Raw genomic sequence first — 27356 nt, forward strand, 5'->3', positions numbered from 1 at the left:
GTCATAATCAATTACTTCTGTCCATTGTAATTCATTACAAACTTACGATAAAAACAGCGCACGCACGTTTGGCTCAAAATTAATCTTGATTACTTTTACATTGATTGAAGATGAAAATTATAATTGAGAATGCTCCAAGCATGCTTAAAAACGAAAATATATCATAATACTTACTTATAAAAAGACCGATATATTATTAGAATTATTGTAGATTATTGCATTAACGCATTTTCGAAGGTATGTGACCTAACCTGTACTGGGCTGGTTTCCCCTTCGCGGGTTGGAAGGTCAGACAGGCAGTCGCTTCTATAAAAAACCGGATCTGTCAAAATCTTCAGGTTAGGTAGGCGGACCCTGGGAAAAACGGGATAATGCTAGGGACATGATGATGATGATTGTATTAAGATAAAACATATTTACTTACAGTGTTACTCTCTTCTATCGTGTGGGTTGTGAGGTGGATTACTAACCCCATCAACCCTGGTGTCATGGTTACTATTGAGCCATCAAAGGCCCCTGACATGGCTCACGTAACGACTACTTACTTACATCAGTAAGTAGTAACCGGGACCAGCGGCTTAACGTGCACGGATAGCACGGATCATCTTACTTTCGGACAATCAGGTGACCAGCCTGGAATGTCCTAACCAAACTAGGGATCACAAAGTAATTTTTGTGTTATGTCCCCAGTTCCCCACCTGGATTCGAATCCGGGGCCTCCGGATCGTAAGTCCAACGCTCAACCACTGCCAACGGCTGGACCAACGGCTTAACGTGCCCTCCGAATCACGGAATCATCTTACTTTTAACAGACACCAACTATTTTTCTGAGAACATTCTGAGTAACATGAGTAAACAGAAACACCGACGTCCGTTCTATTTTTTGCCACGTCTGACTGCGATGACGTCATTACGTCACAAGTGAGTAATGTCCGGTGGATCTTAATATGGAATTAATTATGACCTTCGTTCAAGAGGTTTTTGAGGTTAGATTTTGTTCAGATTACTAGGTTTTTATTTGCATCTTCTATTGTTACTAATTGTAGTTATTTTTGTTGGCTACAAGGAAAGAGGATGGCATAAAAAGATGGATGGATTGTATGAAAGATAAAACAGGGTGTTATTGACATCGTAACGAAAACTTTGAGGGATGATTCAGACCATGATCTTTAGTTAATATCAAGTGAAATTTTTAAATTTTAAATTTAAAGGTTTACCATCGTTTGATCATACCATTCTGGTAAGTGTAACGAAAAAGAAAAAAAGTTGATGGCGCTTTCCCTCTGCAGCGCAAAGCAAGAAAATATGTGAGCGTGAATAATTGATTACTAAAAGAATTGGGTCGTGTACTAGGTATAAATTATGAAATTCTGATTTAACGAAAAACATTTTCTTTTTTCTATATAACTTATTTATGAATTTTAATCAAGAAAAACGTGATAATAAGTCCGACGTTTTATCACGTTTTTCTATGACGTCACAATGTACTTTTTCATACAAATTCCATAGTAATTTCGTGTTTTGACGTTTAGTAAAAAGTAACTGATTTGACTAGTTGGAAACTAGCCTATTGTCTGCGATATCAGCATTTTTATATCTGGAATTATACACTTATTCACTAATAATTGTTACTTTCTTCGGGATTAAAATCCGAAAATAAGTTTTTGATCATCGCAGGGTGGTATTAATAAACTAATCTCAGCTTCGAGACTGCCCTCAAGATCATGTCAATGTGACAGTTCACATATAATAAAACAGAGACTTGAGCATGATCTTGAGGGCAGTCTCAGCTAAGATTCGTTTATTAGACTGGCTTCTATTTCTAGATGAGTTTCGTTTTATATGATTTATCTTTGATCCAATCTAATTTCTATTCCGAAACAACCTATAGGCACAAATTAGATACTTACTTAATAAGTAGTACTCCCTGTAAGCAACCGGACACGAAAACGGGAACAAAAAATCTATGGAATCAATAATGAAATTTAAATATTCTTCCCACTGTTTTGTAGCAATAAATAACAAAAACATTGCGAGTGTTCTCCGCGGTTGATGAGATCAATTGAAGACCCTATTAGTTTTTAATGGACCTTAATTTATAAGGGAGAAGATACCCTGGCACCGAAGAAAACGTAAATGAACCAAATGGAATAAAAATCCATATCCATACTTCCATACTAATATAAATGCAAGAGTAACTCTGTCTGTCTGTTCCTCATACACGCTTTAACTACTGAACCGATTTAGATAAAATTTTCTATGGAGTTAGTTTGAGAATTAAGAAAAAAATATAGGTTAGTTTTTATTCCAAAATCATCCCCTAAGGGGATGAAAAGGGGGTGGGAAAGAAAGGGCTGCACCGATTTATATTAAATTTTGGATGGAATTAGTTTGAGACTTTATTCCAAAAATCATTATCCCCTAAGGGGATGAAAAATGGGATGGAAAAAAGCTTGTTAACCGAAGTCAATGCGAACGAGGCGTCGCGTCGCGGGCAGAGAGCTAGTCTATACAATAAACTAGTTATAATGAAAGGACTGTGCAATCTTATGACTGTTTAAATTGCACAGTGTTGCCAGTTTCTTCGTTAATCTATTAATCTATTTAGCAGTAAAGGGGAACAACTGTGTAATTCGATTAATGTAATGTTCAGTAATTTTATGCTTTGTAATTTTGTATTCGTAAGTGGTAATTCATTTATTGATTGTGTTGGTCATTTTCCATCGTGAATTGAAGTGGATCGGTTAGTAGCATGAGGTCCTATTAGTTCAACTTATAATTCAATATTTATATATAAAGTTTATAGTTCAATGAGGGATTTTTGAGGGAGGAGCTCGGTGGCGCAGCGGTTAATGCGCTCGGTCTGCGATTGTTGAAGTTAAGCAACTTTCGCAAAGGCCGGTCATAGGATGGGTGACCACAAAGAAAAAAAAAGTTTTCATCTCGAGCTCCTCCGTGATTCGGAAGACACGTTAAGCCGTTGGTCCCGGCTGCATTAGCGGTCGTTAATAACCATCAATCCGCACTGGGCCTGCGTGATGGTTTAAGGCCCGGTCTCCCTATCCATCCATAGGGAAGGCCCGTGCCCCAGCAGTGGAGACGTTAATGGGCTGATGATGATGATGAGAGACTTTCTATGTTACGTTCTTACATACATACATACATACATAAACTCACGCCTATTTCCCACCGGGGTAAGCAGAGACTATAGAATGCCATTTGCTTCGATCCTGACACACTTCTCTTGCTTCCTCCACATTCATCAATCGCTTCATACACGCACGTTCTTCAAAAATAATATACGAGATAGCGCATTATATCAGCGTCGTGGTTCACGCCGCGACTTGTGCTGAGTGAGGCCCTTTTATCTCAGGACATCCACCACCACCTTATGATCATTTCCACAAACATCCGTCTTGCTTTTGTTGTAATTGTTTAGTGGAAATTTGATATGATGTTATTGTCTTTTTTTTGTGTGTGACGCCCTTTTATAATAAACTATTTCTATTCTATTCCATTCCATTCCATTCCATTCAATTCCATTCCATTCCATTCCATTCCATTCCATTCCATTCCATTCCATTCCATTCCATCCCATTCCATTGCATTCCATTGCATTCCATTCCATTCCATTCCATTCCATTCCATTCCATTCCATTCCATTCCATTCCATTCCATTCCATTGCATTGCATTCCATTCCATTTCATTCTATAATAAATGATTCTCATTTCTGTTGTATACAAGCTGTTCCACCTGGCATGTTATCCAGTGTGGTATTTTTGAGACGTTATCTGTATCAATTTATAGGAAGGCTATTTAAAGTAGGGTACAGACAGAGTATTTTATAGCGAAAAGATTTCGTCCTTATGATAACGTTCGATAATATGCGGCTTGGCGGAGTATCAATGTGTACAGGGTGTTAGTGACAACGTAACGAATACTGAAATCCAATCCTATGAGGAAGTTCTACTTATCGTATGGATTGTGAAGTAGAATACCAGCCTCATTAACCCTGGTGTCAGGGTTACGATTGAGCCGCCAAAGGCATGTCAGGGGACATGGCTCATACAGCGATAACCCACTTACATCAGTAAATAGTAACCGGAACCAACGGCTTGACGTGCCTTCCGAAGCACGGATCATCTTACTTTCGGACAATCAGGTGATCAGCCTGTAATGTCCTAACTAAACTAGGGATCACAAAGTGATTTTTGTGATATGTCCCTACCGGGATTCGAACCCGGGGCGTCGGGATCGTGAGTCCAATGCTCAGCCACTGGACCACAGAGGCCGTTCATATTTAGTACAATCAAGTCAAAGAGCAAAAGCCCGTGTTGCTCTATGAATCACGTCGAAGTTTTTTTTTTTCCATCCTGGTGTCACTAACACCCTGTACCATGTGGTATTTAATATATTGACGTATGCTTTTAAATATCATTGCCAAGAAATGTACCTACTGCAATTTAGATTCAGAATGATACGCGTTCTTGTAAATAGTTTGTCATGTTCAAAAGGACATTAACAGTGTTGTACAAAACGAATACTTACTAAAAAGTTTAAAATTACTTAACTTAAAAAAAAATCCTAATTGAGAAAAGTTTTTATACACTGCAAGAGTTTTTCTTACATGATAAATAGACTGTAAGTGATGTAGATTCTGTTGTTATTAATAGTTTTTAAGATTTTCATAGTTATTTTTAGATTAAGTTTGTTTAATGTTAAGTACTTATTATTGTTGGAAATTTCAAAAAAGGAACGTTACGTCACTTTTTAAGAGAAAAACGTTTTGGCGGGTGTTCCGTCTGCGACTACGAGGAAAAAAAAACAAGTGAGGACGAGGATTGTCGAGAGAAGCGAAAACTGAAAGACTAGTTGCTGTATTCTTTTGTATTATATAATTTGTAGTAATAATATTTGGTTTCCGTAATAAGAGTGATATTTATGGTACTTAACATTTACTGATTAAAACTGGGTACTTATGTTACTAATATTTACGTTTTATTGTAGAGTTTGCTAACAATATTATATTTTTGTTTGTTTTTGCTATACCCTCCCGGGTCCATATGTGGTACTATAATATTTATAACAACTGTTTACCATAATGGTGTGCAATAAATACTTTGACTTTGACTTTTAAAAGAAAACTGGGTTTAAAAAATAGTCCGCGTCACGAAAGAAATCCCGAGGCTACTGTCACAAATTCTGCATAGAATTATTATGGCTTTCTGTTAGACCAAAATGACTGCGTTAGTGAAAATTGCTTTTAAGAGAAATTAATAACTCATTAGTGCGAGTCCGGTACTGGTACGGAGTAGAATTAAGAGGGTGGAAATGCTTTTTTTTTTTGACGTGACTTATTGTAGATTTGCCGCAGATGGCATCAACTACTTGGCCGGACAAATGGGGAGCGCTGAAGGCTCTCACCCGGTACAACGTTTATGACAACAGGCCTGAGGGTGCCCAGTTGGGCACGAACCTCGGCTCAGGGCGTCGTCTGAGAGGAAAAATATTTGAAAGAATTAATCGACCTTATGGGTCGATAGCGATAAGCGCTGAATGAGGGAAAAGTATCGGGGTCCTGAAGTGTTTGTGTCGCGAGCTGATTGGCTGCCTCTATAGCTAGAGTAATCGGGTCGTCGGGATCGTATATTACGTCTCTCGGACGCCGATAATTTTCAGTACCGGGTGGAAAGGCCCTAACGCACATTTTGTATGACCACCGCTGTCGCCAGTTCAACCCTACGTAGATGGTTCTGTAAAACCGGACCTGTCAAACCTTCAGTTTAGGTAAGCGGACCCTGTAAAAAACGGAATAACGCTAGGAAGATGATGATGATGTTTCGTATTCACAAATTGAGAAAAATATGTTATTTTTAAAAAAATAGCGTTATTCATCGAATCGAATGATTAGTCACCAATAAAAATACCGATACGGCGGCGCGAGCGACGACGTGACGTGCGTTAGAGTCGAGGACACGGCTGCGTGCGCGCATGTCAATTGTATGGAGACAAAGAAAAGGTGCTGTGGGTGTTAGCTGGAGGATTTGACCTTAGTACTAGTGCCAAATATTATTAGGCTCTTTCGACATACATATATGGTTACATTTAAGAGTTAATTTTTATAGTCTATTTTAGAGTATATTTTTTTTGCCCATTAGTGGGACGTATATAGGCTATTTATGTTATGTTTGTTTTTTTATTTATTTAAACAACGGCCTCTGTGGTTCAGTGGTTGAGCGTTGGACTCACGATCCCAAGGCTCCGGGTGCGAATCCCGGTGGGGACATATCACAAAAATCAATTATGATCCCTAGTTTGGTTAGGACATTACAGGCTGATCACCTGATTGACCAAAAATAAGACGATCCGTGCTTCGTTACATGAGCTATGTCAGGGGCCTTTGGCGGCTCAATAATAACCCTAACACCAGGGTTGCTGAGGTTGGTAATCCACCTCACAACCCACACGTTCGAAGAAGAATCTTTTTAGATACAAAACTTTTTAATGTGTACAAAGATTATCAGAATACTTATACGTATCTAATATCATATCATCCGAAACTATAACACGAGTTATTAATAAAAAAACCGGTTTTGTGACACTATTTTATCAATTCCTCTTTTTCTACAACATTATCGATTAGTCACTAACTAATAACAATGAAATAAAAACTTGCCCCGGCTATGAAGACTTCAATTAGCAAAACAAATGTAATAAGTAATAAACCTGAATTGTTTGCTGAGTGGATGCGCCCGCGCCGCCCCTTCTCTAACGAGAGACGCTTCGCGCATGCCAATTGGCGCATATTGACAATTAGTGTTGTCAATAGCAGTGGGCAACCTATCGGTCCCCTATATCGATACTCAAGCTAAAGAGAATACATACATACATAAACTTACGCCTATTTTTCACCGGGGTGAGCAGAAACTGGCATGGTTGTAATGTGCTAATTTTCATCCAAATCGATTTAGCGATTTGGACGTGAAGTGCTTACAGAGGGTTTAAAAAGGCCACATCAAAGCAATTTGACATTTGCGCATATAAAAGTAAGTGCGCAAGTATCTTATCAAATATATCATATTGTTTTGTAAGTAAATAAGACAGAAAAGGTCAGGCAGTCGCTTCTGTAAAAAACCGGACCTGTCAAATCTTCAGGTTAGGTAAGCGGTCCCTGTGAAAAACGGGATAATGCTGGAGATGATGATGAAGTGAATAAGGAAATATCCAGGATGCGATCCCAAAAAAAAAATATATATGACGCTGTACAGATTTGCTTTCGTTCAACCTTCTAATTCAAATTCAAAAATATCTTTATTCAGTAGGTAACACAGTTACACTTTGAATCGTCAATTTTACATAACGAACGTCTCATCCGGCTAAAACTACTGCAGCTTCTCACAACCTGTATAGCCGGGAAAAGAAGCTGCAAGAAAAATCTCAGCACAGGGCCCTAGACGTTCTTTAAAAAAAAAAAGTAAACATAAAATATTTTTAAACAATTGAGTAATTTAGCTGCCTAATATCAGTTCTCAGACAGTTAATCCCATGCATTCATGTCTTCTAAATAATCACTAACTTTATAATAACCTTTTTTGTAAAGTTTCTGTTTAATTACTGTCTTAAAACAGTTGAAAGGCAAATTCTGAATGTGAATGTCGTAATACATTGCCCCTTAAAAGATTTAGTGATCTTATGTAATCGACTGACTAAATCGACCGACTACTACTTTCATGGATAACAGACATATTATGCATTTTTTATTCTTGTTTTTGGGTATAAATGATGACCCTTTTTATTATACCCAGGCATGATTTCATTCCTTCCTTCCACCCATTATTATTAGGTAGCAACATAATTCTGTACGTATCTGATCCAAATATCAAGCAACAATTATTTTTATATATGCCTCTGCAATTAGATTATATAATCTATTGCGGCTATTGACCTGTGCGTAGCTGAAGTTGTAGGTACGTTATTATTTATTGTGGTTATTACATTGATATTTTTTAATAATTACTCACTTTTATTTATTTATTTTAAATTTGGGTTCTATGCAGCATAAAACACAATTTGGGAATAAAAAAATCTAAAACAAATACTAAAATTTTCATGAATTTTGCGACAGGAAATTCCACTTGATATGAACTCAGAATCATGGTGTGAATCATCCCTCAAAGTTTTCGTTACGATGTCACTAACACCCTGTATTTTTGAATAATTATGTAACCCGAGCAATGAGAAGATAAGCAATTATCATTAAATCTGAGTAGCGCCATCTATTTTTTTTTTTGCGGAACGTAGCATGGAAAGTCCCTCATATTTTCAATGTGGCATTTTTATCCCCCGAGATAAACCACCACGAATCAATAACAATAATAGGTACCACAACATTTACGTCTACCTATATCATAGGTACAAGTCCCTCGACCGTCGGTCATCGTCCGTGCGCGCGCGCGCATGTCACCGCACGTGACGACACGCGGTAAGGCAACTTGCGACCAGTACCAATTGGAATGTATTTTAGAACTTAAGCCTGAGAATATTTCTTAATTCTCTGATTTTCGAGTCACTGAAAAACTTTTTCTTTCCTCTGGGCTTTTTCACTGGAGTCATTTGACTTGTGTTATTAGCTTTAGCTTTAATGGTGCTAATTCCTGTAAATACCATCTAATTTTATTTTAAGTTATATCTGTCATTTTCTTATCCGCCGAAAAGGAAAGGGACGGATAATCGACAAGCATAAAATTTATGGAACACACGTCAATTTTAAGCACAAATCTAAACCAACCGTCTAAAAATTTTACATCCGTCAATAACCCGACACAGTTAAGTAGACAGCACGTCAAACGGATTGCATACCAGGGACGTACCTTTTGATTCGCCCGGGTTATTCATTCATTCACTCATTCTTCCTAAAATTAAGAGCTGTGAATCATCCGTCCCTTTCCTTTTCGACGGATATGAAAATGACGGATATAACTTAAAATAAAATTAGGCGGTGTCTGCAGGAATCGGGGCCAACTTCTTAATTTTTGTAAGGGAATTTTTATTTATTTGTGTAGCCGCAATAACAAGCTTAGCCACTTGAGAGGTAGACTTAAAATAAGTTTTAGAACTTGAAATTCTTATAAGTGAAGCAATACTTTCATAAGTACTGAAACTATTGCATGCGTTTGAGGCATGCTCAAACGCATGCATGTGACCTAACCTGTGTTAGGCTAGTTTACCCTTCGCGGGTTGGAAGGTTAGACAAGCAGTTGCTTCTGTAAAAAATCGGACCTACTTAAATCTTCAGGTTAGGTAAGCGGACGACGATGACTACCTATTGCATTGTTCTTTCTACCTGCACAGCAAATAGGTTTAAAAATAGTCCATTCATTGAACTTTTTACGTTTCCAGACATAAAATGCTTTAGTAGTCTAGTTTAATTCAAGATCACGTATGAAAAGAAGCTACAAGAAACTCTGTTGCATAGAGCTCGGAACTAAATAACTCTCGCCCTCCATTAGAGGCGAATTTGTAAAATCAGTAAAAAAATTGCTGTTCTGTACCGGCCAACTTACCGCACAGACGATGTCAAGCAGCCGCTGTCTTTTTCACTGTTTTCTTTTTCAGGAAATGATAAGACTTTTAAGACAATATGAGATGATCATTCTTTTGTGTGAACCTCTGTATCGGACTTGCACCAATGTTTATCAACCACTGGACCACAGAGGCCGATCCGGAGGCCCCGGGTTCGAATCCCGGTGGGGACATATCACAAAAATCACTTTGTGACTACGAATAAACCCTAGTATGGTTAGGACATTACAGGCTGATCACCTAATTGTCCGAAAGTAAGATGATCCGTGCTTCGAAAGGCACGTTAAGCAGTTGGTCCCTGTTACTACTTACTAATGTAAGTAAGTAGTCGTTACATCAGCCATGTCAGGGGCCTTTGACTTTGAGGCTGGTATTAGGTACTCTACCTCACAACCTTCACGATAAGAAGACCAATGTTTATTACACAGTTGGCTCGACCATTATATACGGCGATACGGCTCATCACCTGTCATGTAGGAATAGATTAAGGATTAATAGACGTAGGTCTAAAAGAAAGTACGGCGAAGCGTGGGTACTTAGTTCATCTTGCGATAGATATACAGAAGTATATCTATAGTATAGTATAATTGTGCTAGTCAGAAGACTAGCACAATTTGGAGTATAGTCGTAAGTTTTGTTTACTTTTATACTGTGTGTATTAAGCATCTTGTAATACATATTACATATTTTGCTACGTTCCTGGAACGCGTGTCTACGGAATGAATCCGCTTCTAAAAGCGTCCGAGCGAAAGTTTCCGTGCTCTGTGGTTAAATGGGGACTCGGAGGATATTAGCATAAAAGACCACCTGAGAGGAACAAGGGTTTCTATTGTATTGTCAGTTGAAGATTCTTTTATTTTAGTAGAACACGATGCATATTATAGTATGCGAATTTAACCTTGGTTCTATTGATTTTTTCTATTTTTTATCTGTTTTCGCTTATAGCTTCGAATAAAAGTAAACTTAAAAAAAAAGAGAAACTTATTAGAGGGCGTATTTTGAAATGCGCTACCCGGGCATCCTTAGGCTTATTGATTTAAATTTTGCACCGGGTGAGAGCACTCAGCGCTCCCGGGCATGTGCCCGTTTTTTTTTCTTTTTTTTCGTGACTTATCGTAGATTTGCCGCATATGGCATTAACTACTTGGCTGGACAAATGGGGCCAGCTGAGGGCTCTCACTACTGGACTAGACACTCCATACAAAAAAGACACTTTTACCGTGTGCCGCCTAACTCGTAAGTGCGAGCGCTTAACTCGCAAGTGTGAGCGCCTAACTCATAAGTGCGAGCGCCTAACGCGTAAATGCGAGCGCCTAACTCGTAAGTGCGAGCGCCTAACTCGTAAGTGCGAGCACCTAACTCGTAAGTGCGAGCACCTAACTCGTAAGTGCGAGCACCTAACGCGTAAGTGTAAGCGCCTTATTCGTAAGTGCGAGCGCCTAACTCGTAACTGCGACCGCCTTACTCGTAACTGCGACCGCCTTACTCGAAAGTGCGAGCGCCTAACTCGTGAGTGCGAGCGCCTAACTCGTAAGTGCGAGCGCTCTACCTACCCGATTAGGATTTAGACGTGAGTTTATGTAGGTGTGTTGTATCTAAGTACTCTATCATGCGCCATGTGTCGTGTAGTACCAATAACATAGTTATAGTCTTTCTCATACTAAAAATAACATCATAATAAATATTCAAGCTTCATGCTTGTACATTTCCTGCAATTCTACATAATTGTCATTCGGTGTATTCTCGTAAATCATGAATAGCTATGCGACGATGGACGCCCGATGACTGTCGATGACAACTCACTGAGTGACGTTATGAGACGTTACTCGTCGGTATGAGAACATTGTCGGAAGTTCTAAGAAACAGGGGTATTTCGGCATATTCTGTAACCAGGCAACTAATTAAATCATTTTTTTATTATAAGGTATAAAATATAACTTAACTAAATAATAATTTAAATAAAAATAAATATAAAATAAATATAATTTAACTTTTTTTGTACTTATAACTAGATTAAATCAAATCAAAATCAAATCGATTTATTCGTGAGGACACATAGGTACCTAGAATACGGCGACGCGACGCCAGTGCTGGCCGGCTGCCGAAGGCTGGCACGACGACGACGCTTGAGAGGCGCTAGTGTGGGGGTCTCTGCAATATATATTTACTAAAAAAAACTAACAGCCTCCGTGGTCTAGTAGTTAGAGCGTTAGGCTCACGATCTGGAGGTCCGGGTTCGATTCCCGATGGGGACATTATCGAAATCACTTTGTGAGACTGTCCTTTGTTTGGTAAGGACTTTTCAGGCTTGAATCACCTGATTGTCCGAAAAAGTAAGATGATTCCGTGCTTCGGAGGGCATGTTAACCCGTTGGTCCCGGCTATTAGCCGTAAAAAAACACCTCCACCAACCCGCATTGGAGCAGCGTGGTGGAGTATGCTCCATACCCCCTCCGGTTGATTGAGGGGAGGCCTGTGCCCAGCAGTGGGAAGTATATAGGCAGTTAAAAAAAAATAAGGAAACGTGTACTTAAAGCTGAAGTTGTAAGATATAATTACTTACTACAAGTTGCCTCACTGTATGTAATAGTCATCACGGCACTCACAATGATTCGAGCGGAGAGTCTCCAGAATGACAATATGAATGTGAATCACGGGTCGAGTCATTTCTCATGGCGACGAGATATTATTACCTACTTATGCTCGTGTCAAAATAATTATAAATAACAAATTGTTTCCTATATTTATGTGGTTGTAGTATATTCAATTCGCCTTAATGTTTACTGTCTATTTATTTATACTCTCTTGTGTAAGTTGTTATTATTATGTGTTTTGATTGTAAAATGTTTTCCGTGGTCCAGTGGTTGAGCGTTGGGCTCACGATCCGGAGGTCTTGGGTTCGATTCCCGGTGGGGACATATCACAAAAAAAATACTTTGTGGCCCCTAGTCTGGTTAGGACATAACAGGCTGATCACCTGATTGTCCGAAAGTAAGACGATCCGCGCTTCGGAAGGCACGTTAAGCCGTTGGTCCCGGTTACTACTTACTGATGTAAGTACGTAGTCGTTATATGAGTCATGTCAAGGGCCTTTGGCGGCTCAATAGTAACCCTGACACCAGGGTTGATGAGGTTGGTACTCCACCTCACAACCCACACGATAGAAGAAGAAGTACCTATAGTACTAAGGCATAGAATAATAGAATAGAATAGAATAACTTTATTCCCAAAACAGTGAAGGTTACAAAAGCATTGACTAGTAGCTAACACTGCCCAGGGAAATGGGACTGACTCAGCATATTGTTGCTAAGAGTATGGTACGAGTGCCCACTCTCACCAACACTTATATTCTGCCAGTACCCATATTACGCTTATAATTAGTAATAAATGAATTGCCTTTATTGCATATGCCTTTTACTTTTGTTTCCATCTGACATAAGCTCACGACTATAACTACTAATCCAATTGGGGTAGTCAGAGGCTCATCCATCGCAAGAAGACCTAAGTACCCACACCACACCGAGCTTTTTGTTAGACCAACGTGATAGGTGGTGAGCCGTATGACCGTATCACCGCCTGTCATGGGTTAGTTTCCAACTAGTCAAATCAGTTACTCTTTACTAAACGTCAAAACACGAAATTAGTATAGAATTTGTATGAAAAAGCACAGTATGAGTCATAGTAAAACGTGATAAAATGTCGGACTTATTATTACGTTATTCTTGATTAAAATTCATAAATAGGTTACTTAAATAGAAAAAAGAAAATGTTTTTCGGTAGTTTTTGACCTGTCTTTATTTAGTAAACAGAATTTCATCATTTTTATTGAACCTAGTACATGACCCAATTGTCGAGTCAACTGTGTTAATGAAAAATAAAAAAAAATAAAAACCCCCGACCAAAAAAACTCAATTATTATGACAAAAGGTTAAAAATGCTAACCCCTATAAAAAGCAAAACATAACTTATCCCACATATGCTTGCAAGCAAACTGAGCGTGTAACATTCTCATCACACTTAACAAACGACCTGATGACCTTGAAGACCTGAACCGATTTCCACCAAACATAGCTAAGAACACTCTCGACTGATATACCTTCCAAACAAAAAAAGCCGCATTAAAATCGGATCATCCGTTTGGGAGCTACGATGCCACAGACAGACACACATTTACGTCAAACTTATAACACCCGTCGTTTTTGCGTCGGGGGTTAAAAACTAACAAAACACTAATTACCATAATAACCTACCTATTACTATATTATTGTCATATTGTGATCAACTGATTCCGATCCTGTTAACATCTGCATACAAAGGGCTACCGTTAGTCGTCATCTCAGTTGTCATTCTAGTAAGTTAATAACTGCATCTGTAACGGAGTGTAGTTTTTATAACGTATATCTTAGAAATGCGTATCGATTCGTTTTTGTTGTCTGAGCAATACAAAGTGGCTATTGAATGCATATATGTGGTAACTATACATAGTATACATTCTTCTTCTATGGTGTGGGTTGTGAGGTGGAGTACCAACCTCATCAACCCAGCTTTCAGGATTACTATTGAGCATTTGAGCCGCTAAAGGCCCCTGACATGACTCATGTAACGACTAAGTACGTCAGTAAGTAGTAACCGGGACCAACGGCTTAACGTGCCCACCGAAGCGTCTTGCTTTCGGACAACCAGGTGATCAGCCTGTAATGTTCTGACCAAACTATACATTGTTTATTGGTAAAAAGAAGCAGTTGTACATTCTATTCTTATCTATATAATATCACGCCTGTATCTCCAAAGGGGTAGGTAGAGGTGTCGCCATCTATCTAGAAATTGAGTACTAATATAGTATTATTGAGTACTTTATTTTCTCTTTGGTTGATGGTAGGGCTGGCAGAGGAAAACCTAGAAGGACGTACATCGACCAAATTGGAGATGTCCTTAGAAAAGGTTCAGTGCGATGTACTCTGAACCGGCGTGCGTGTATGAAACGATTGATGAATGTGGAGTAAGCAAGAGAAGTGTGTCAGGATGAAGCAAATGGAATTCCATAGTCTCTGCTTACCCCGGTGGGAAATAGGCGTGAGTTTATGTATGTATATATGTATGTTATTTTCTATTTGTAAGGAAATGTCTATCTATAACGCTTCTCTTCTGTCGGCAAACGTGTACAAGACCCGTTTTGGTGTTGGCTGCACGACTTAGCTGTTGGTTGTTTGCACTGGGGTCTTTAGAAGACTCGATGAGCTGCAGATGTTATAATGTTACGTATTCTTGTTACAGTAACGAGCTGACCATGCGACGTGGCTGGACACCATCCAGATAGACAAGTGTATACAAGTGAGTTTCTACATTATATTTTATTTTATTATATATATGACATACCATATTTTATGACATTAGGGTAATCAGAGATACATACGTCGCAAGATGCACTAAGTACCCACACTTTACCGAGCTTTCTGTTAGACCAACGTGGTGAGCCGTATCGCCGTCTATAATGGTGGTAAACTTAATATACAGGGTGTTAGTGACATCGTAACGAAAACTTTGAGGGATGATTCAGACCATGATACTGAGTTGATATCAAGTGGAATTTTCCGTCGCAAAAGTATGGATAGGAAAAAAATTAAAAAAAAAACAAAAAAAATCATGAATTTTTTGAAAGGAAATTCCACTTGATATCAACTCAGAATCATGGTCTGAATCATCCCCCTCAATATTCGTTAACGGTGTCACTAACACCCATACGTACTTGTATGGCAACCTGTATGTACTTCTACCGGGTGTAAGTGACTTCGTAACGTATACTGAGAGGGATGACTCAGCTGATTATTCTGAGTTAATATCAAGTGGAATTTTCCATCGCAAAAGTATAGAATTGAAAATAATTTTAAAAAATTAAAAAAATACATAATTTTTGCGACGGAAAAATACACTTGATATCAACTCAGTATCATGGTCTGATTCATCCCTCAAAGTTTTCGTTACGATGTCACTAACACCCTGTATAACATTAAGTCCGTGAGAGCCGTGGTAGCCCAGTTGGCAGTAAGATCGAAAGTCACTGTGAAGTCGTAGGTTCGCATTCGGCAATGATTTTCGAATTCAGGTTTGCATCGTAAATTATTATCACGTGCTCAACGGTGAAGGAAAAACATCGTCAGGAAACCCACATTCTCGAGAAATGCATTTTCGGAGGTATGTGACCTAACCTGTATTGGGCTGGTTTTCCCTTCAGGTCTTCGGACCTGTCAAATCTTCAGGTTAGGTAAGCGGACCCTGTGAAAAACGGGATAATGCTAGGGAGATGATGATGTAGTCAGAGGTACATCCATTGTTTTTTTTAATTATTTTGTCTTTTTGTTGTTTTTATTTTCTTCTTTCTTTCTTTATTTACATGAAATGATGTGAACCTACCTGTAATTATTTAAAACCAATCATAGGAACTAAATGCGCCCTCTAAGGCCTTATTATTGCCATATAAATTGTAAAACAGTCACCATTTGCACTTAGTTCGTATCGCCATTATACTAGCTTCAAACCATTTACTAACAGCAAAGGAATGTGGTCTCCAAGTGATTTCCTTTAATTATGTTGTAATGTCATTGAAATCTTACGGCAATTACAGACTCCTGTGTTCTGTTAGGTCGCTTATCCACGACGTTGCGAGTCGCAGCGACTTACGATTGTTTGTGCGACTTATGGAAGTGTGCGTTTGACAGGCTTTGAACCACGGCCTCCGTGGTCCAGTGGTTGAGCGTTGGGCTCACGATCCGGGTGTCCCGGGTTCGAATCCCGGTGGGGACATATCACAAAATTCACTTTGTGATTGTGATTGGTGGTTATTAACGACTGCTAATGTTGACCAACGGCTTTACGTGCCTTCTGAAGCACGGAGGAGCTTGAGATGAAATCTTTTTTTTTGTGGTCACCCATCCTATCACCGGCCTTTGCGAAAGTTGCTTAACTTCAACAATCGCAGACCGAGCGCGTTTACTGCTGCGCCACCGAGCTCCTCAATAAGAGCTGTCGATAATAATATATATTGAAGATAAAATAATTCTGACGCGTATCGCTTCGACACGCGTCACCGTGAGTGCATCGCCTTACGCCTGCTTTTCCCAAGGATAAATTAACTAAGGATTTATGTGAAGGATACCAGTCGCCATTAATCGCGGTTAAGAAGTCTCTGTAATGGGTTTCAGTTTATTTAATTACTATTTGATTGGTTGTCGCAACTGTGGATTTGATTTTGCGTGGGAACCACGAAAGCACCTATCTGAAATAGATGGTTTTGGTCATTTTGTTCAATGCAGGATCGTATGTTTTTTTAAAATTGTTGTCTGGCAAACAGCTGTCAATGTGCTATTGTCATTGTGTAATTAAGAATTCTTGTTTTAAATAGACTATAAAATTAAATGCATTTTATTGCTCGTCGAAAAACACTCAAGCATAAACATAACATAAATAGTTTGTATACGTCCCACTGCTAGGCACCTTTCCTCAATCAACCAGAGGGGGTATGGAGCATACTCCACCACGATGTCCACTGCGAGTAGGTGGAGGTTTTGGACTATTAGTCCGACCAACGGCTTAACCTGCTTTCCGAACCACGGAATCATCTTACTTTTCAAGCCTACAATTATACGTACAGTCTCACAAAGTGATTTCAACAATATCCTCATCGGGAAACGAACATGGACCTCTAGATCGAGGGCCCGTTGATTTAACCACTAGACCACTGAGGCTGTCTAGAATAGAATACTAATAAAATACGCCGGTGTTTGTTCTTATTGGACAAAGTAACAATATAAACGTGTTATTGTTGGCAACATTGTCTTGTCCGCAGCTGTCTTCCCTTATAAAATTTATTGTCACAGCCTAACGCTAACTATCTAAAAAAATACTAGAATCTTCCTTTTCAAGCTATCGTCTTAACGCTTTTATTAAGAGTGTGGTTCTCACTGCCGTCTCACTCGAATGTATCGATTTATTCGAATATATTTATTTTTACTCGATTGTCCCAATAAGAGAAGCCATGATAAAAAAATCAAATCAGATGAACTCATGTTATGGTGAGCCATGTCAGGGGCCTTTGGCGGCTCAGTCATAACTCTGACACCAGGTTGATGAGGTTGGTACTCCACCTCACAACCCACACGATAATAAGAAGAGAATTAGGTATTGTGTCAATTTATTAATAGGAACGTCAACAAGAATCTATTTTCTGTTCGAAAATTACTTCTATACGTAAGTACTTAGATTCTACCAATGAATCTCTTTCTTAGAGATAAGCTTACATGTACTGTCTGTTTTCTTTGTATGTTTCTTTCTGTGTTTTATTGTGTACAAATAAATAAATAAATCAAAAATAAATCCCAAATACTGAGATGACTAGAAATTTAAATTAGCCTATAAAAGTTGTTACATGAGCCATGTCAGGGACCTTTGGAGGTTCAATTATTATTGATAATCCTGACAACTGAAAGGGTTTTGAGGTTGGTCATCCGCCTCACAACCCACACGATAGAAGAAGATGTTGTCTTATCTATTATGGTTAGTGACTCTGGCAGCCCCGAGGTGAATTTAGACTCTGTCAGTTCTAAAATCCCTTCGAAATCCAATAGTATAGAGCGTTCCAAACCCCTTGTACCGGCTACACTGTGTAGTCCGCTAACAAGCGCGCGCGCAGTATCAGGGATCTACTCGTTACTGCGACACTTCAATGGGCCGGCTGTTACTATGTACGGGGTTAAACGGCTGAGGAGGGATTTAGCCGGATTATACCATAGAACAAGTAATAATACTACGTGTAGAACGGCAACTCCCCTCCAGCGGCTGAGCTAGATTTACCTCACCCCCTCTCGGTTCTACTTTAGTCTTTGTTCGTATTGGCATCAGACGTCACACACACAGATGCGCGTGTACGATAACGTCAATGTGTAGTGTCTGTGTGAAACGAGGTGTTTTGTATGAAGTGTCCGGGGTGCGGTTAAACTTACAAATATTTAAAATAATTAACTTTCTTAGCTTATAATTGTAGAGCAGCAGTCGTTTGCATGTTGTAAACTCCGCCAGAGTGATTGTGTCCTTTTTAACTTAATGGATCATTAACATCATTATAAGTGAGTAAGTAAGTCGTTGCATGAGCTATATCAGGGGCCTTTGGCGGCTCAGTAACCTTGACACCGGGGTTGATAAGGTCGGTTATTGGTCTCACCACCCATACGAGCACGCATTGGAGCAGCATGGTGGAGTATGCTCCATACCCCCTCCGGTTGATTGAGGGGAGGCCTGTGCCCAGCAGTGGGATGTATATAGGCTGTCTACTTACTTACTTACTTATTTATAAAAAAAGAATTAAAAGGTGTAAAATGTAAAAGATTTCCATTTACCTCTTCGTAACAAGATTAATTTTGGACCTTAATTATGAACCGTTTTAACGAAATTATGATTTACATGTAATGTGAATAAAATTAACTTTAAGTAGATGATTTTTGTTGTATCGGCTCGGGAGGTCTGCTAAAAGTATTATGAAAATAAACAAAGTCTTAACAAATTGAGCCGCTTATATATTTGTGTGATTCTGTAATAGTTACTTTATCATCCAAACACGAATTCAAAAATATGTTTATTCAGTTGAATCGCCAGTTTTTATATAAGTATATATAAATATAGGTAAACTTTATTTTCTCGAAGGTCTGCCTGCCTCTTTTACCCACTAGGGTCGTTTAATTCTTTCAAATATTTTTCCTGTCAGACGACGCCCTGAGCCGAGGTTCGCGCCCAACTGGGCACCCTCAAGCCTGCTGTCTTAAACGTTATACCGGGTGAGAGCCTTCAGCGCTCCCCATTTGTCCGGCCAAGTAGTTAATGCCATCTGCGGCAAATCTACAATAAGTCACGTCAAAAGTCACCAGCGAGTGATTCGGTGTCGGCCACAAAGCGGTGATGGCGCGATGGTGGTGACGCCCCAAAATGTCCTATTGTGAGATAGGACTTTTTAACATTGTTTGTTACTAACACAATATGGATGTAATTATTCCGGAATAAATATATTTGAATTGAATTGTATCGTTGACAGCGACTCTCCGAACGGCGACCCTCGCTACGGCGAGTCTCTTTACGGCGAGTGGCCTTATTTTCAGTGGGAAAAAAATATTGTATGTAGCGTGATTAAAATTGTGTTTTGAACTGAACATGTAAATGACAGATGTGATGTCAAGCAGTCGCCGTTCGGGGAGTCGCTGTCAACGCTACAATTTTTTGAATTAGAATTTAACCTTCATTCGCGTAAATTTATGTCGTAGAGTTGAAAATAAGTTAACACAACATTCACATCCGTTGATTGATAGTCTGTTTCTGTAACATTGTTGATCGTTTCCAATCGGCAGTCGCAAGAACGTATCGCTATGTTCCAACGCCGTAAAGGATCTTGGTGTTGCCAGTTTTTGTAATTGTTTCCTTTTTTGCAAAAAAAACCGTAAAGCTAACTACAATTACTGATCTCATTTCATTCGAGAAATGTTAAGAAAAACTTGACACTTAATAGGACAGTGGCAGATCTAGGTCTTTTGCTTGGGCAGGACCCTATTTTTTTTCTTATTTATTTATTAAATTTAATAAATTATAATATGGTAGTCTTCTTATCGTTTTGATGGCATTTTTCCATCCGAACAGCATTTTCTGCAGCATGACGTATTGAGTGACGGGGTATGGTGGTAATGGCATGGCGTTGGTATGGTACATAATATGGTATGGTAAGGTGATGTATGGTATGGTATGGTGGTATATGGTATGGTACGGCGGTGTATGGTATGGTATGGTGGTATATGGTATGGTAAGGCGATGTATGGTATGGTATGGTGGTATATGGTATGGTACGGCAGTGTATGGTATGGTATGGTGGTATATGGTATAGTAAAGTGATGTATGGTATGGTATGGTGTCGTATGGTATGGTAGAGAGAGTTTCTATGTAGCATAAGAATGATGCAGATGGAGAACCGGAAAGGATTCACAACAAGACATAACGTGAATACTTCTTCTATCGTGTGATCAGCCAGTAATGTCCTAACCAAACTAGGGACCACAAAGTATTTTTTGTGATATTTCCCTACCGGGAATCGAACCCGGGATCTCCAAATCGCGAGCCCAATTCTCAACCACTGGACTACGGAGGTCGTTTTGAATAATACTCATAATATAGAAATCTAGCAGACAAAAACTTAACTTAAAAAAACTAGTTCTTTCTCTTTTTCACATTCATCGTAAGTAAAGAAAGGCATTAATTTGCCAAGGGACCTTTGGGGGTGTTGAACCCTCTAGCAACCTCCGAGATTCGCTACTGAAACAGAGGCAGTAGGCGAGTTATTTTCGTTCCATACATCAAAGGCGTACATTGGCGTACAATTTGGGTCGGCGCGGGCGCAACGTAATTGATATTTTTTGCGCTCGCGCACCACCTCCATAAATATGGTTTTTGTGGGGTGCATTTAGCGAGTCGTGATAAATCGTAACGAGATGGTTAGGGTGGACGCAGACTTAGCGACTTCGGTTTGAGACCTGCGGTCTGTGTATACCATGTTAAAAATAAAGATATGAGAAGCAAGGGTACCGAGACCTCGCAAAGTGTTATTTTTGTTGGACGTGTCCTCACCGGGAGTCGAACTCAGAACCTGCAGAGCCAGTCGTTCTTTTAACCCTTTCTCGGACAGAGACCATGGGTCATTGATGGTTCATAATAGGTAGTATGAGAGTATGACAACTTGGAATCGGAACGTCATTAGACGTTATGTCCTTGAAAGTGTTAAATAATGTCACGAATCGTGACTGTAGCTTGCGTAAAGCCTTATTTTACTAAATAATTTATGAATATTTAGGCGTATCGGCGTAACTCGATAATAATGGGCGATTGGTTGACGTCGGCCGTTGCAGTAATAAGCATTTTGTGCTGTCTTGACCACCCGTGGCCCAGCCTCTTTTAGCCCAACTGATGAGGCGTAAGGATTGAGTTTTTGTTCCTCGGAACTGTTGATAATGAAGAATAAGTTTTCTGCCCTCCTATCTTCCCTCTCTTAGTTTATAGTTTATCTCTTTCCCGGTCTGCTGGAAGAGATTTCTTCTAGAAATAAGCTGAATAATTGAGTAATAATTGGGTGGTTTACAAGATAAATTAAGAAATTCTAATTACTAAATAAAGACGGATCAAAAACTAACGACAAAATTTTCTTTATTCTATTTAACTTATTTATGATTTTTTTTATCAAGAATAACGTAATAATAAGTCCGACATTTTATCACGTTTCTCGGGTGATCAGTCTGTAATATCCTAACCAAACTAGGAATCACATAGTGATTTTTGTGGTACCTCCGGATCGTGAGCCCAACGCTCAACCACTGGACCACAGAGATCGTATATGAAAACCCCAATATAATTCAAATCAAAAAGAAATTGTCTGGTATCATGAATCTGTACGATATTTTCTCTTCATAAAAAAATAAATAAAATAAAACATAACAAATTATTAATTAGCTTTCTGACAGTACAATATGCAGAAATAAAAATAATATTTATTTGACAGAGGCACTGCCTTCTTGAGAATAATTATAACATTCCATATAAAGACGCCGAATTGGCAGTATCGATCTTGATTCGAATGGGCGTGGCAAGGAAAGGGGTTTGTACAATTATATTTTTTTTTTTTAATATTATTAGTAACTCCAAATAAATGAGGGACATTTTTTTTAATTTTTTTATACTACCTGCTGGATAGATGGCGCTGAACTTGGTAGGTTACTGCAAGGAGTTTTTAATTCTAAAAAAGAAAAGTCTCTAATGTACGTACATATTTCATCGCTGAATAATTTGTAAACCTGAACATTTTTTTTTTATTGTTTTTTTATTATTTTATGATTAATTTGTATACCTGAATTATAAGGTCGAATATGGCGGACATCCTAGCTATAAGATCATTTTGTACCTGTATTCTTACAAATAAAGAACTTTGAACTTTTTATTTATTTATATTTTTTATTTTATTCATAAGATATCCAACAGCAGTTTTACAGGTAAAGTTAAAGTATCTAAATTACATAGTGTGTCATAGCCAATAACAGGATATCATAGATTGCGTTAACTATTGAACCGAAATTAAAAGAAAACTATAACAAAACTTAAATGAACAATACGCTAGAGTACAGTCATGAGCAATATAATGTACCCACTTTAGGACTCTGTCGCACTAACACATTTGACATTTAGTGAGACTTGCAGTTCAATTTGTCAAAAAAGTTAATGTGACATGGTACCAAAGTGTATACATATTACCGTACAAACGAGTTACATACAATACTTTCGTCGAAAATCGTCGACCACGCCGGCAGGGGCCGATGTCGGGGTACCGACATCGCTGCTGGCGCTCGCCGCGCCAGAACGGTAGGCTTTTCATGACGTAGCAGTGCAATTTCTATACAGGGTGTTATTGACACAGTACCGAATACTGAGGGAGATTATTCGGCTCATGAATCTGTGTTATTTTACGGTTACGACACGCTGAAAGGCGGAATTTAACGCCACGATGCTCGCCATACACGTTCTTCTGGAGCGAAACGGTAGTGAAATATGAATGCGAAAGTAAATAGACGTAGATAAGTATTTTTCGGGTTCAAATCCCGGTGGGGAAATATCATAAAAATTTCGGTTAGGACAGGCTGATTACCTGATTGTCCGAAAGTAAGATGATCCGTGTTTTGTAAGGCACGTTAAGGCGTTGGTCCCGGTTACTACTTACTGATTTAAGGAAGTAGTCGTTACATGAACCATGTCAGGGGCCTTTGGCGATTCTGTAATAACCCTGACACCAGGGTTGATGAGGTTGATACTCCACCTCACAACCCACACGATAGAAGAAGTATTCACGTTATGTCTTGTTGTGAATCCTTTCCGGTTCTCCATCTGCATCATTCTTATGCCACATAGCAACTTTCTCTACCATACCATACCGGGCCTTTGGCGGCTCAATAATGTCCTGGCGCCAGGGTTAATGAGGTTGGTATTTCACCTCACAACCTTACACCAGGTAGAGGTGTGTATATAGTAAGTGCACCGCACCGCCGAACAAGGCAGGGTTATTATGAATTTAGCAAATCAAAAGTATATTAAGCAAGTATGTTTAATGTTATTAATGGATAAATTATACTTTCTGATGGATAAATGACTTCGATTGCGAATTAATTTACGAACCGAACAAGTTAGACCGGTCGTGTGAGTCAGCTAGTTCAGAATGTCTCGTTGTGCTTGGCTAAATGGATTGTAAGGACAATAATAAGGTATTTGAATAACTTACACAAATTCAAATTCAAAAATATCTTTATTCAGTAGGTAACATAGTTACACTTTGAATCGCCAATTTTTTCATAACAAACGTCTCATCCGCCTAAAACTACTGCAGCTACTCACAACCTGTATAGCCGGGGAAAAGAAGCTACAAGAAAAACCTCGGTACAGGGCCCTAGACGTTCTTTAAAAAAATAAACATAACACAAGTATCCTTCTTCTTCATAGGGGTTACCTATGAGGTTGTACCAACTTCAGCAACCCTCGTCATAGAGTAAAGAATACTACGCAACTCTCCGCTCCCCACCAGCGGCTGAGCTAGGTTTACCTCACCCCCTCGATCTTACTTTAGTCTTCAATCGTATCGGCGCCAGACGTCACACACACAGATGCGCGTGTACGATAACGTCAATGTGTAGTGTCTGTGTAAAACGAGGTGTTTTATTTATGAAGTGTCCAGTGTGTGATATAAATTAAAATAAAGGAGCTGTCTGCTGGAATCAAGAGCAGTATCATCCAAATCTGGTTGGTTATCTAACAAACCCATCTGCAAACAGCCCGTTTATATAAGCAGCATCGATTATAAAAACTTGTAGGTATGTGACCGCTTGCGTAATAATAGCATAGATTAAGGAATAACACTACATATAGAACGGCAACTCTCCGCTCCCCACCAGCGTCTGAGCTAGGTTTACCTCACCCCCTTCGAACATTGTTTTAGACTAGAATTTGACTAGTAGTCATGTACGATGACGTCAATGTGTAGTGTCTGTGTAAATCGAGGTGTTTTGTATGAAGTGTCCGGTGTGTGGTTGTGTTATTTTAGGTGTCTATATCTGTCTAACAACCGACCTAGGTGTTCAAATCAAATTCAATACGCTTCTGATTTCGACACCGACGCATTGAAAGATAAAGATTCGCACTCATGCGCAACAACCGGTCAAGATAGTATCCGATACATTATGTCGATAAATTACCATAACAGGGTAGTTACCTAGGTCAAAGATAAATTATGAAATTCTCATTTACTAAATAAAGACACATCTAAAAGTGACAAAAAACGTTTTCTTTTCTCTTTATTTTAATTTTATTTATGAATTTTAATAAAGAAAAATATATTTAATAGTTTACTTAAGGTGCAATATGCTGAAAATTAGACAGAAATCCGGATTATAATCACTATTACTGAACAGATCAGATATTTTTTTCCAAAATAAACATAACAAATCTTATATTGTGTGGGTTGTGACGTAGATCACCAACCTCATCAACCCAGGCGTCAAGGTTACTATTGAGCCGCCAAAGGCCCTTAACAGGGCTCATGTTATGACTACGGGACCGACTACCTAACGTGGCCTCCGAAGCACGGATCTACTTCCCTTTTTTGAAAATTTAAATTTTTGTAATATGTCCCCACCGGGTTTCGAACCCGTGACTTCCGGATCGTGAGCCCAACGCTTAACCACAGAGGCATAGCAAATTATTTACGTTATTGTATTCGCTAATGTTTGACCACAGACAAGAATCACAATTGAATCAATAGCCAATATTACCATTCGGAGAATTACAAAATTAATTTCTTAAAATAGTTGACCATTCTAATAGAGTAGAGGCGAACGGATATCCCTGCGCTATTGTAGCGATTGTCCGAATGTAGGGCACGGCGGCGCGCGCAAGGACGCCATATTGGTTGCGTATGCGCAGACGGTAGTACAGCTGGACTACCAGTAGTAGGTAAATTACATACTTATATTGGTGCTAATTCCTGTAAACACCATCTAATTTTATTTTAAGTTATATTTGTCATTTTCTTTTCCGCCGAAAAGGAAAAGGTACCCGTCCCTTTCCTTTTCCGCAGCCGTTCCTACCTCTTTCTTCTATTCCGTGGGTAAAGGGGTTCAAACAGGCGCTCCCAGTTTGAGAAGCAAGCCGGTGAACCACACGACTACAGTGACGACTAACGTTTACTAAAGTTTTTAATTGTGTACGGTCACGAGCATTAATATGTATACACTTTGGTATCATGTCACATTAACTTTTTTGACAAATTGAACTGTAAGTCTCACTAAATGTCAAAAATGTTAGTGCGACAGAGTCCTAAAGTGGGTACATGATAATTGCTCATGACCGTAAGCTTTCAAGTGTTTCACTTTCAAAAAAGATTGAAATTTACTTTTTTTAAGCATTCGTTAAACGTTTACATATTTTGCAATTTGTCAATTTCGTGCACAAAATTTGAACCAAATATTTAAGTTGCAGTTCTGAATTCTCAACGTATTTCTCACGATATTTCTCTTTCATAAAATACGGCACTTTAACCGCCTTACCAATAAAACAATAAACAAACGGTGCGGTGTACAGTCATGAGCAATATCATGTACCCACTTTAGAACCCTGTCGCACTATCATATTTTGACATTTAATGAGACTTACGGTTTAATTTGTCAAAAAAGTTAATGCCAGCCCTACCACCAACCTTTGCTTTATACTGCTTACGTAATCCTGTTATCCTTCATCCGCTCTACTTGTCCAAACCAACTGAACATTCCCTTCTCAATCTTATTGTATGTTATTTTTTTGTCTGTTCTATTGTGTAATCAACAAGTATAAAATTCAAAATTAAATAAAATATCTTTAATCAATAGGTAACATAGTTACACTTTGAACCGTCAATTTTTATATATCGGGTGAGCTTCAGCGCTCCCCATTTTTCCGGCCAAGTAGTTAATGCCGTCTGCGGCAAGTCTACAATAAGTCACGTCAAAAAAAAAGTTTTTACATAACGAATGTCTCATCCGCCTAAAACTACTGCAGCTTTTCACAACCTGTATAGCCGGGGAAAAGAAGCTGCAAGAAAAATCTCCTCACATGTGTCTCTCTCTCTATTTAAGAGCTGCGCTCTTGTCGGTGGAGTAACCGCCATTCCTCTCTTCTTCCCGCCAAAACCTTCACCTCCCGATACGACACGACCTGCACCTTCTCTTTTATTTGTTTCATAAATGTTATCCTAGGTCTACCCCTTCCTCTCTTCCCTTCAATTTTTCCTTCTATAATGTTTGTTATAAATGAATCGTGTCGTATCAGGTGGCCAATCATATTTCCTCTCCGGTTCTCTATAGTCTTCAATATGGTTCTCTTTTCTTCAACTCTTTCCAGCACTTTTTCATTTGACACCATTTCAGTCCAGCTTATACCCTCCATCCTTCGCCAACACCACATCTCAAACGCTTCCAATCTCTCTCTGTCTCTCTGTGTCATAGTCCACGTTTCACTTCCATAGAGTGCAATGCTCCAAATATATGATTTAATAAACCGTTTCCTTATTTTTAATGATATCACACACACATCACCTCACATGTGTGTAAACCTATAATGTGTGTGTGACGCAACATTGAATATAAAGGTACACCTTACATTCCCATACAAATGTATGTACGTATGG

The 27356-nt window shown here is 38.9% G+C and overlaps 1 protein-coding gene across 3 annotated transcripts in view; it reads left to right on the top strand.

Moving 5' to 3' along the window:
- Positions 1-27356, top strand: part of LOC126380076 (titin) — a 111609-nt gene that overhangs the window by 46737 nt on the left and 37516 nt on the right. For all 3 annotated transcript variants that reach the window (XM_050029280.1, XM_050029289.1, XM_050029300.1), the window contains exon 3: positions 14858-14914. The gene's annotated coding sequence lies outside the window, so the exon portion shown is untranslated. The remainder of the gene's footprint in view (positions 1-14857; positions 14915-27356) is intronic.

The sequence above is a fragment of the Pectinophora gossypiella genome, chromosome 3, assembly GCF_024362695.1.
Source record: "Pectinophora gossypiella chromosome 3, ilPecGoss1.1, whole genome shotgun sequence".
Classification (NCBI taxonomy): domain Eukaryota; kingdom Metazoa; phylum Arthropoda; class Insecta; order Lepidoptera; family Gelechiidae; genus Pectinophora; species Pectinophora gossypiella.